We start from the raw sequence: 9,271 nt of genomic DNA, 5'->3' as shown, positions 1-9,271 counted from the left end.
AGTGGAGCTAGGAGAGTCCAAATGAGGTGCGGTTTTCGCCCACACGATCGTGATCGAACGCTCTAGGACAAGGAGCAGAGTTTGGTGGGTTTTGGGCCAAATTTGGAGGGTGTTGGGCTGCAACACACACGAGGCCTTTTCGGTCCCTCGGTTAACCGTAGGAGTACCAAACGAAGTCCAAATGATACGAAACTTGACAGGCGGTCTAACGGTAGTAAACCAAGGCCGCTTGGCAAGTCTCGGTCCAATCCGGAAATGTTTAAACCCCACACATGAAAGAAGACTAGAAATGACCACCGGAGGAGAACGAAGCGCCGGAATGCAAAACGGACAACGGGGAAAATGTTCGAATGCATGAGATGAACATGTATGCAAATGCAATGCACGTGATGACATGATAAGAGATGCACGAAAAAGAAGAACAACACATGGAGACAAAGACCCAACCCGAGAAATAAATATAACTTAGCGCCGGAGACGGCAAGAGTTGGATACAAATATGGAAAGTTACATCTGGGGCGTTACAACACTCCACCACTACGAAAAGATCTCGTCCCGAGATCTAGGACTGAAAGAACTCCGGGTACTCAGAACGGAGGTGATCCTCTCGTTCCCATGTGGCTTCACGGTCGGAATGGTGAGACCACTTAACTTTGAGAAATTTGATTGACTTGTTGCGAGTCTTGCGTTCAGTCTCTTGAAGAATAGCAACTGGGTGCTCACGGTAGGAGAGATCTTCTTGGAGCTCAATGTCCTCGAAGTTGACGGTGCGGTCAGGAGTCTTGAAGCACTTACGAAGCTGAGAGACATGGAACACATCATGAACATTTGCAAAGTTTGAAGGAAGCTCGAGTTGATAGGCGAGGTCGCCTCTCTTGCTGACAATCTTGAAAGGTCCCACGTATCTAGGGGCAAGCTTCCCTTTGATACCGAAGCAACGAGTACCTTTCATAAGAGAGACGCGGAGGTAAACGTGATCTCCGATCTCGAAAGCCAGATCACGGTGCTTACTATCATAGTAGCTCTTCTGGCGGGACTGGGCTGCTTTGAGGTTATCACGAATGACTTTGCACATTTCTTCTGCTTCTGTGATTAAGTCATTACCCAGCAGCTGACGTTCACCGGTTTCAGACCAGTTGAGAGGGGTACGGCACTTCCTGCCATATAGAATTTCAAAGGGGGCCTTGCCCGAACTTGCTTGAAAGCTGTTGTTGTATGAGAATTCAGCATAAGGAAGACAATCCTCCCACTTCATGCCGAAAGAAATCACACAAGCCCTGAGCATGTCTTCAAGAATTTGGTTGACACGCTCGACTTGACCGCTCGTTTGAGGATGGAAAGCTGTGCTGAAGCGGATGTTTGTGCCCATGGCCTTCTGAAAAGAATCCCAAAACTTGGAGGTAAAGATGCTGCCACGGTCTGAAGATATCACTTGAGGAATACCGTGCAGAGAGACAATGCGAGAGGAATAGAGTTCTGCCAATTGAGCTGCAGTGATCGACTCTTTGATAGGCAGAAAGTGAGCCACTTTGGTGAGCTTGTCGATGACGACGAATATAGCATCATTGCCACGCTTGGACTTTGGAAACCCAGTCACGAAGTCCATTTCAATGTGGTCAAACTTCCATTCTGGAATGGCAAGAGGTTGGAGGAGACCAGCTGGCCTTTGGTGTTCTGCCTTCACTCTTCTGCAGACATCACATTCATTCACGAATTGAGCGATCTCACGCTTCATTCGAGTCCACCAATAAGTTTGCTTGAGGTCCTGATACATCTTCGTACTACCAGGGTGGATGGAGAGGAGAGAGTTGTGAGCCTCGTTCATGATCACCTTACGAAGTTCACCTTTGGGCACAACAATTCGATCCTCGAAGAAGAGAGTGTCCTCGTCATCAAGTCGGTAGCACTTGTACTTGGACTGACTCTTTGCAATACCAATCTTCACCTTCTTCACCATAGCATCAAGAAGTTGGGCTTGGCGAATCTGGTCTTCTAAGGTAGGAGAGACTTGAAGGTTGGCGAGGAAACCTTGAGGAACAATTTGCAGATTAAGTTTGCAGAAAGCTTCACAAAGCTCGGGTTGATAAGGCTTGAGAATCAGACTGTTGCAATATGCTTTCCTGCTCAAAGCGTCAGCAATCACATTAGCCTTGCCTGGAGTATACTCGATACTCGGATTGTACTCTTGAATCATTTCGACCCATCGAGTCTGCCTGAGGTTGAGATTAGGCTGAGTGAAGATGTACTTGAGACTCTTGTGATCAGTGAAAATATCCACTTTCCTTCCCAATAGAAGATGTCTCCAAGTCAACAAAGCGTGCACAACTGCCGCCAACTCGAGATCATGAGTGGGGTAGTTCTTCTCATTAGGTTTCAACTGGCGAGAGGTATAAGCAACAACTTTCTTCTCTTGCATCAGTACAGCACTGAGACCTTGGAGAGAGGCATCACAAAAGACCTCGTACGGCTTGGTTTCATCAGGCGGAGTCAGAACTGGAGCAGTGATCGATTTCTCTTTCAAAGTGTTGAAAGCAATATCACACTCCGGAGACCAAACGTACTTGACGTGCTTCTGAAGAAGATTTGAGAGAGGCTTGGCGATCTTAGAAAAGTTTTCAACGAATCTTCTGCAATAGCTTGCGAGACCGAGAAAACTGCGGAGTTGCTTTACGTTCTGAGGAGGTTCCCAATTCACAATTGCGGACACCTTCTCAGGATTCACGGAAATGCCCTTGGCAGAGATGATATGACCAAGATAAAGAACCTCATCGAGCCAAAATTCACACTTGGAGAACTTGGCGTAGAACTGATGTTCTCTGAGCTTGTCAAGAACCAAACGCAAGTGCTTGGCATGATCTTCCTTGTTCTTGGAGAAAACCAGAATGTCGTCGAGATAGACCAAAACGAATTCATTGGTGTAGGGGCTGAAGATGAAGTTCATCATGCGAGAGAACGTCGGAGGAGCGTTTGCGAGGCCAAAAGACATGACGGTGTATTCATATGAACCAAAGCTTGTTCTGAACGCCGTCTTGGGAATATCTTGCTCACGAATACGAATCTGATGATAACCCATACGGAGATCAAGCTTGGAGAATACTTGAGCACCCTTGAGTTGTTCGAACAGCTCATTGATGTTGGGAAGTGGGTATTTGTTCTTGATGGTCTTCTTGTTTACTGGACGGTAATCAACACAAAGTCGACTCGATCCATCCTTCTTCTTCACAAAAAGAACACCACAACCCCACGGAGAAGTACTAGGCCGAATGAGACCCAATCTTTCTTGCTCATCGAGTTGTTTCTTCAGCTCCTTCAACTCTTCGGGGCCGAGCTTGTAAGGACGTTTGCACACAGGTTCCGTGCCAGGCTCAAGTTCAATAACGAATTCAACCGGCCGGTTTGGAGGCATCCCTGGAAGTTCTTCTGGAAAAACGTCTTGATACTCACAAACAACCGGAATCTGCGAAATAGCATCCAATTCACCCTTCTCATTGAGAGAAAACAACCAGATGGAATTATCCCGAGCAGCAAAGACAATTACATCCTCAGACGAATGAGTCAGTTGAATCTGCCTGGCTGCACAATCAAGCTGAGCTTTATGCTTAGAGAGCCAGTCCATCCCGAGAATAAGATCGATATCAGAATTGCCAAGAACCACCGGAGAAGAGAGAAACTTGCAGTCGCCCAAAGTGATTGTAACATCCGGAACACACACTCGAGATGTCAAGAGGCTGGCCGGAGAGTCAATAGACAACGGTCTCGGCAACATTTGAGTAACAAAATCATGCTTGGAAGCAAAAGGTCTCGAGATGAAACAATGCGATGCACCAGTGTCAAAAAGAACTTTTGCAGGAATATCATTAACAGGAAGGTTACCCATAATGACATCTGAAGAATCCTCTGCCTGAGCTGCATTCACCATATTGACCTTGGCGTGCTTGGGATTGTGCTTGACCACAGCTGTACTTGCCGATCTGACAGGAGGAGGAGGAGGAAGACGCCTCTGGTTGGTACACTTGTTGGCATAGTGACCCTTCTGTTGGCACTTGTTGCACGTGACCTCTGAAAGCAGACGGTGATACGGAGCACTCGATCTTGGAGCTTGAGATGAAGACTTGTTCTGAAATCCTGGGTTGGGTGGGTGGGAGAAACCACTGCCACCTTTGCTCTTCTGCTGATACGGCTGACGGAACGGAGGAGGAGGAAGCCAATACTTCTGCTGCTTGATCACTTGAGTAGAGGAAGACGGAGTAACCTCTCTAGCACGTTTCCTGGAAGCATCACACCTCATCTGAGCAGCCTCTTGCTTGAGTGCCATGTTGTAGAACTCATCGTATCTCAACGGCTCAAAGAGGACAAGAGCGATCTGAATTTCCTCACGAAGACCACCCCTGAACTGATAGATCATGCTCTTCTCATCAGGAACATCCTGCTTGGCAAAACGGGCGAGCTTCTGGAACAACTTGTTGTAGTCATAGACAGACAAAGAGCCTTGCTTCAGATTGCGGAATTCCTGACGCTTACTCTCAACCACACTTTGAGGGATGTGATGAGCGCGGAAATCTTGACGAAAATCATTCCAAGTGATAACACGTCCACCTCTGGAATCCTTGTACTGCTGGAACCACTCTGCAGCCTGATCTTTGAGCTGGAAAGAAGCAAACTTGACGAAATCTTCAGGCCTGACGTTGCTGCATTCAAAATGCTTGCCCAGATCCACTAGCCAATCGTCAGCATCGGTAGCCTCAACACAACCGCTGAACATCTTTGGGCCATTTGCGAGGAACTGGTTCAGAGTAGCAAAGTGGTGCTGATTGTGGCCTTGATTCCCTTGACTGCCTTGATTGCGCTCTTGGAGAATTTGCATGATCAACTGTGTGTTTGCATTAGTAGCGGCCATCACAGCTTGCCATGCTTCCGGAGGAGGCGGAGGTGGAGGCGGATCAGGATTCGGAGTCGTGCGCGTTGGAGGAGCCATCCTGAAGAGGTTGACCACCATTAGCACATTGATAGACAACAATATAGAAGCTGAATCCAATGGAATGAAAATTGCAACATATAGTCTTCACATCCGAACAAAATGAACGAATGCATTCCTCTTCAAATGGTCACATATCCATAAATTGAGAAGCCACGTAGAATTAAGGTAGAGAAATAAACCAACAAGGTACGGATCAAGAACGAATAATCGGTAAGAAATCCCAATCTCAAACCAATATCCGTGGAAGAAGAACTAGAGATACTAGAATTCCCACCTATGAAACTCCCGAACCTTTCCGGTTATGCAATCAGGTGTTGGGGATACAGGGGAAGCACAATATCTCACCCAAACTAGCAAATCCTACATCCAGCTGTATCCATCCTTCAACACATAACCAGGAAAACTTCGGAAACCATCTATCTCAACCTTCGAAAAGCATCCGTTATACAAGTTATGGCGATACTCCCGAACTCCCGCCCCAGTACTGGGTGGCGTCGAGGTTATCTCACCAACGAACTGCATAAAAGAGATTTTCGATGTCGGCGAACATATCTCAAGTATACCAGAATTGCAACGATAAAATTGTGACGACAACACCTCGGAGCTCAACTCCCCGGGACACTGCCACAACCCCTAAAGACAGGAGGCACCAAGAACAATGTTCTCGTCACAAAACCATCGGAACAAATCCAAAATACTTGCGTGATCCTAAATTTTTTTTTGTGAAATTTGAGAAGAGAAGGTTCAAAACTCTACGTCAGGATGCCTTACCAGAGCGATGTGGAGACTGGGAAGTAAAAAGAATTCCTAACTCTCCGATATATAATTCCTAAATGACTCAAAACATTTTTCTAGACACAACTCAGCTGCTAAAAACGATCAAGCAATGGGGGCTCCTAAGGTCGGGGAAGGCTCTGATTACCAACTTGTAACGCCCTCGATGCGGGTATAGCTCCCACGTGTCGAGGCACGACTTAGAGGCATAACCGCATTGAAAGCAATGTCGCAAGTCAGGCAGTCATTACAACATCCCATGTAATATATAATAAAGGGGGAGATAACATAGTTGGCTTACACTCGCCACGTCACATCAGAGTACATAAATAACATCCATCAAACAAACACTCATGGCCCGACTACGGCGCCAAAATAGAAAAGACCCCCAACATGCGACAAGGTCCTGAATCGATAACCCCAACTAGGCACCACTACTGATCATCCGGAAAAGATACGTAGTATCGCTGAGAGTCCTCGTCGAACTCCCACTTGAGCTCGTGATCATCAACTGGAGCAGAAACACCTGGACCTGCATCTGGAGTTGTAGTATCTGTGAGCCACAGGGACTCAGCAATCTCACACCCACGCGATCAAGACTATTTAAGCTCATAGGAATGGATAAGGCAAAAATATGTGGAGCTGCAGCAAGCGACTAGCATATGTGGTGGCTAACTTATACGCAAAAGAGAGCGAGAAGAGAAGGCGAAGCACGAGCGAGAAGCTAAAGGAACAACCTACGCAAGCATAACTCCAACATCGTGTCCACTTCCCGGACTCCGCCGAGAAGGGGCCATCACGGTAACACACACGGTTGATTCATTTTAATTAAGTTTAATTAAAGTTATCTACAACCGGACATTAACAAATTCCCATCTGCCCATAACCGCGGGCACGGCTTTCGAAAGATCAATCCCTGCAGGGGGGTCCCAACTTAGCCCATAACAAGCTCTCACGGTCAACGAAGGAATAGACCTCCACCCAAGACACACCAATCAGACTCGGTATCTTGGTACAACAAGATGATTCGACAGGTTAAAACAAGTCCAGCAACACCGCCTGAATGTGCCGACAAATCCCGATAGGAGCTGCACATATCTCTTTCTCAGGGCACACTCAGATGAGCAATCCGTACAACTAAAACCAAACCTCGAGTTTCCCCGAGGTGGCGCTGCACAGGGCTCTAGTTCGGACCAACACTCAGAGGAGCACTGGCCCGTGGGGGGCTAAAATAAAGATGACCTTCGGGCTCCGGAAACCCAAGGGAAAAGAGGCTAGGTGGCAAATGATAAAACCAATGTTGGGCATTGCTGGAAAAGCTTTAATCAAGGCGAACTATCAAGGGGTTCCCATTATAGCCCAACCGCGTAAGGGACGCACAATCCGGGAACATAACACCGATATGACGGAAACTAGGGCGGCAAGAGTGGAACAAAACACTAGGCGAGAGGCCGAGCCTTCCACCCTTTACCAAGTGTATAGATGCATTAAGATAACATAGCAATATAATGATATCCCAACAAGTAAATAAATGTTCCAACAAGGAACGGCTCCAATCTTCACCTGCAACTAACAACGCTATAAGAAGGGCTGAGCAAAGCGGTAACATAGCCAATCAACGGTTTGCTAGGACAATGGTGGGTTAGAGGTTCAACATGGCAATTGGGAGGCTGACAAGCAAAAGGTAGGCATCGCTGCAGTGGCAAAGCAAAAGAGCGAGCAAACTAGCATAGCAAAGATAGTAGTGATTTCGAGGGTATGATCATCTTGCCTGCACAGTTGTCAGAGTTGACTGGATCCTCACAAGCAAGCTCAACGGGCTCCTCGGTAGCGAACTCGTCTCCCGGCTCTACCCAACAAGACAAACAAGCAACAAGGATACAATCAACCACGGCCAAGACCAAGCAATATGATGAAACGACGATATGCTATGCGGGATGCGATGCGGGATGCAAAATGCAAGATATGACAGGAAATGCATGAACCTGGCCTCAACTTGGAAAACCAAGTGTGCCACTGGATAGAGGGGATGAAATCGCTTGAAAACGATATAAAGATCAATGAAATCGGAGTTACGGTTTGGAAATGGCAAGCGTTTTAAGATACGACACCAGTATGCGATTTACAGCAAGTAGGCATCTAAATGCAACGAAATGAACATGCTACAGCCTCCAAACATGAAAACAAAATACATGGCAGTGAAGTACACAAGATGGTTGACAAAACACTAGCACTGAGCCATAGGCAAATTCATCCATTAAGAGGTTCAAACAAGCATGGCTAAAACGCAAATGCAAAACAGATTTCAGACTTAGTGAAATTAACACTAGCCTGAAATTTCAGATCACGATGCTCTCTTCGGAGCAGCAAAACAACATGATACAAAACCTGAACATGAAAAGTAAGAACATGGCATGGAGCTACTCAACAAGCTTAACAAAACACCCAAAGTGACCTGGGGCCAAAAGGGTTCACAAAATACTCTACCGAGCTCACGAACATAGCTCGAACACAATCAGTTTTCAGACTTAGTGAAAACTGAGACACGCTGAAATATAACTCACGAAGGCATGTAAACGAGCTCGATGCACTCACTACGGTGCAAGTCATGGCAAGGAAAGCATATAACCAGCAAGAAGGCACAAAGTGCTAGCTACACATGGCAAGAACAAAGGCATAGCATACATGGAACACTAACGGTAGCATCGGCAAAATCGCAAACAAGTTGACGATCTGCCCAGATTAACAACGATGCAAAAGTTGAGCTCGATTGAGTCAACCTAGAGCACTCCACATGTGCCAACAAAGACATGGATGGATAGAGCATAACATAAATATCAAAACTCCCTTACTGATCATCCTCAAAAGAGGCACGGATCATTAGGAAACAAGCTGGACATATAGCATCATGAACTAAAATATCCCAGACTTAGTGAAAATCACCAAGTCTCTGAAATCTGCAATCTCAGGTACCTCTCTTCGCAAGCTTGCACAAGACAACACACACATCCTAAAAATACATGGGTGGCACCTCTGGAAAGAAGACAAAATGCTTAACAATTCATCCCAAAGGGGCACAGGCATATCATGCACGAATTAAACATAGCAAAAATGACAAAAGTGCATGATGAACTAACGGATCTGCAATCTAACTCACGAAGCCTCCTTCTAACAGCATTTTTGGCATCAAGATGACCTCAAATGCAAATGGTGCAATGGAATGAAATGATTTACATGTCGAGGCGAAGATTTTGATATATCATATGCCCAAAACGGAGCTACGTATGCGGAGATACAAGTAGTCAAAGTATGCATAAAAAAATAAGGGGGAGAGGGAAGTCAACCCCTAGGGTTTACTGTTCACGCGCGGATCTGGATCTGGGCTCGCTGGGGCACGGACACCGAGGATCACCGGAGAGGCGCGGGGCTCGCCAGGGAGAGGGGCTGCGGCCGGGGCTTCGGCCGGCGACGAGGGGGCGGCGAGGAGGCGGCGAAGGCGGCGGTGGTCCGGGCGGCGAG

General features: G+C 46.8%; 1 long non-coding RNA gene across 1 annotated transcript in view; it reads right to left on the bottom strand.

Annotated features, from left to right (window-relative positions):
- Nucleotides 1–8,097: 8,097 nt before the first annotated feature.
- The window catches only part of LOC123160256 (uncharacterized), a 26,541-nt gene continuing 25,367 nt past the window's right edge, over nucleotides 8,098–9,271 (bottom strand). Inside the window, exon 3 of the long non-coding RNA XR_006480065.1 lies at nucleotides 8,098–8,108. This is a non-coding gene — a long non-coding RNA (uncharacterized lncRNA). The remainder of the gene's footprint in view (nucleotides 8,109–9,271) is intronic.

The sequence above is a fragment of the Triticum aestivum genome, chromosome 7B (genome assembly GCF_018294505.1).
Source record: "Triticum aestivum cultivar Chinese Spring chromosome 7B, IWGSC CS RefSeq v2.1, whole genome shotgun sequence".
NCBI classification, from domain to species: domain Eukaryota; kingdom Viridiplantae; phylum Streptophyta; class Magnoliopsida; order Poales; family Poaceae; genus Triticum; species Triticum aestivum.
The sequence above is the reverse complement of the archived record's forward strand: the minus strand, read 5'-3'. Positions and strand labels throughout refer to the sequence as shown.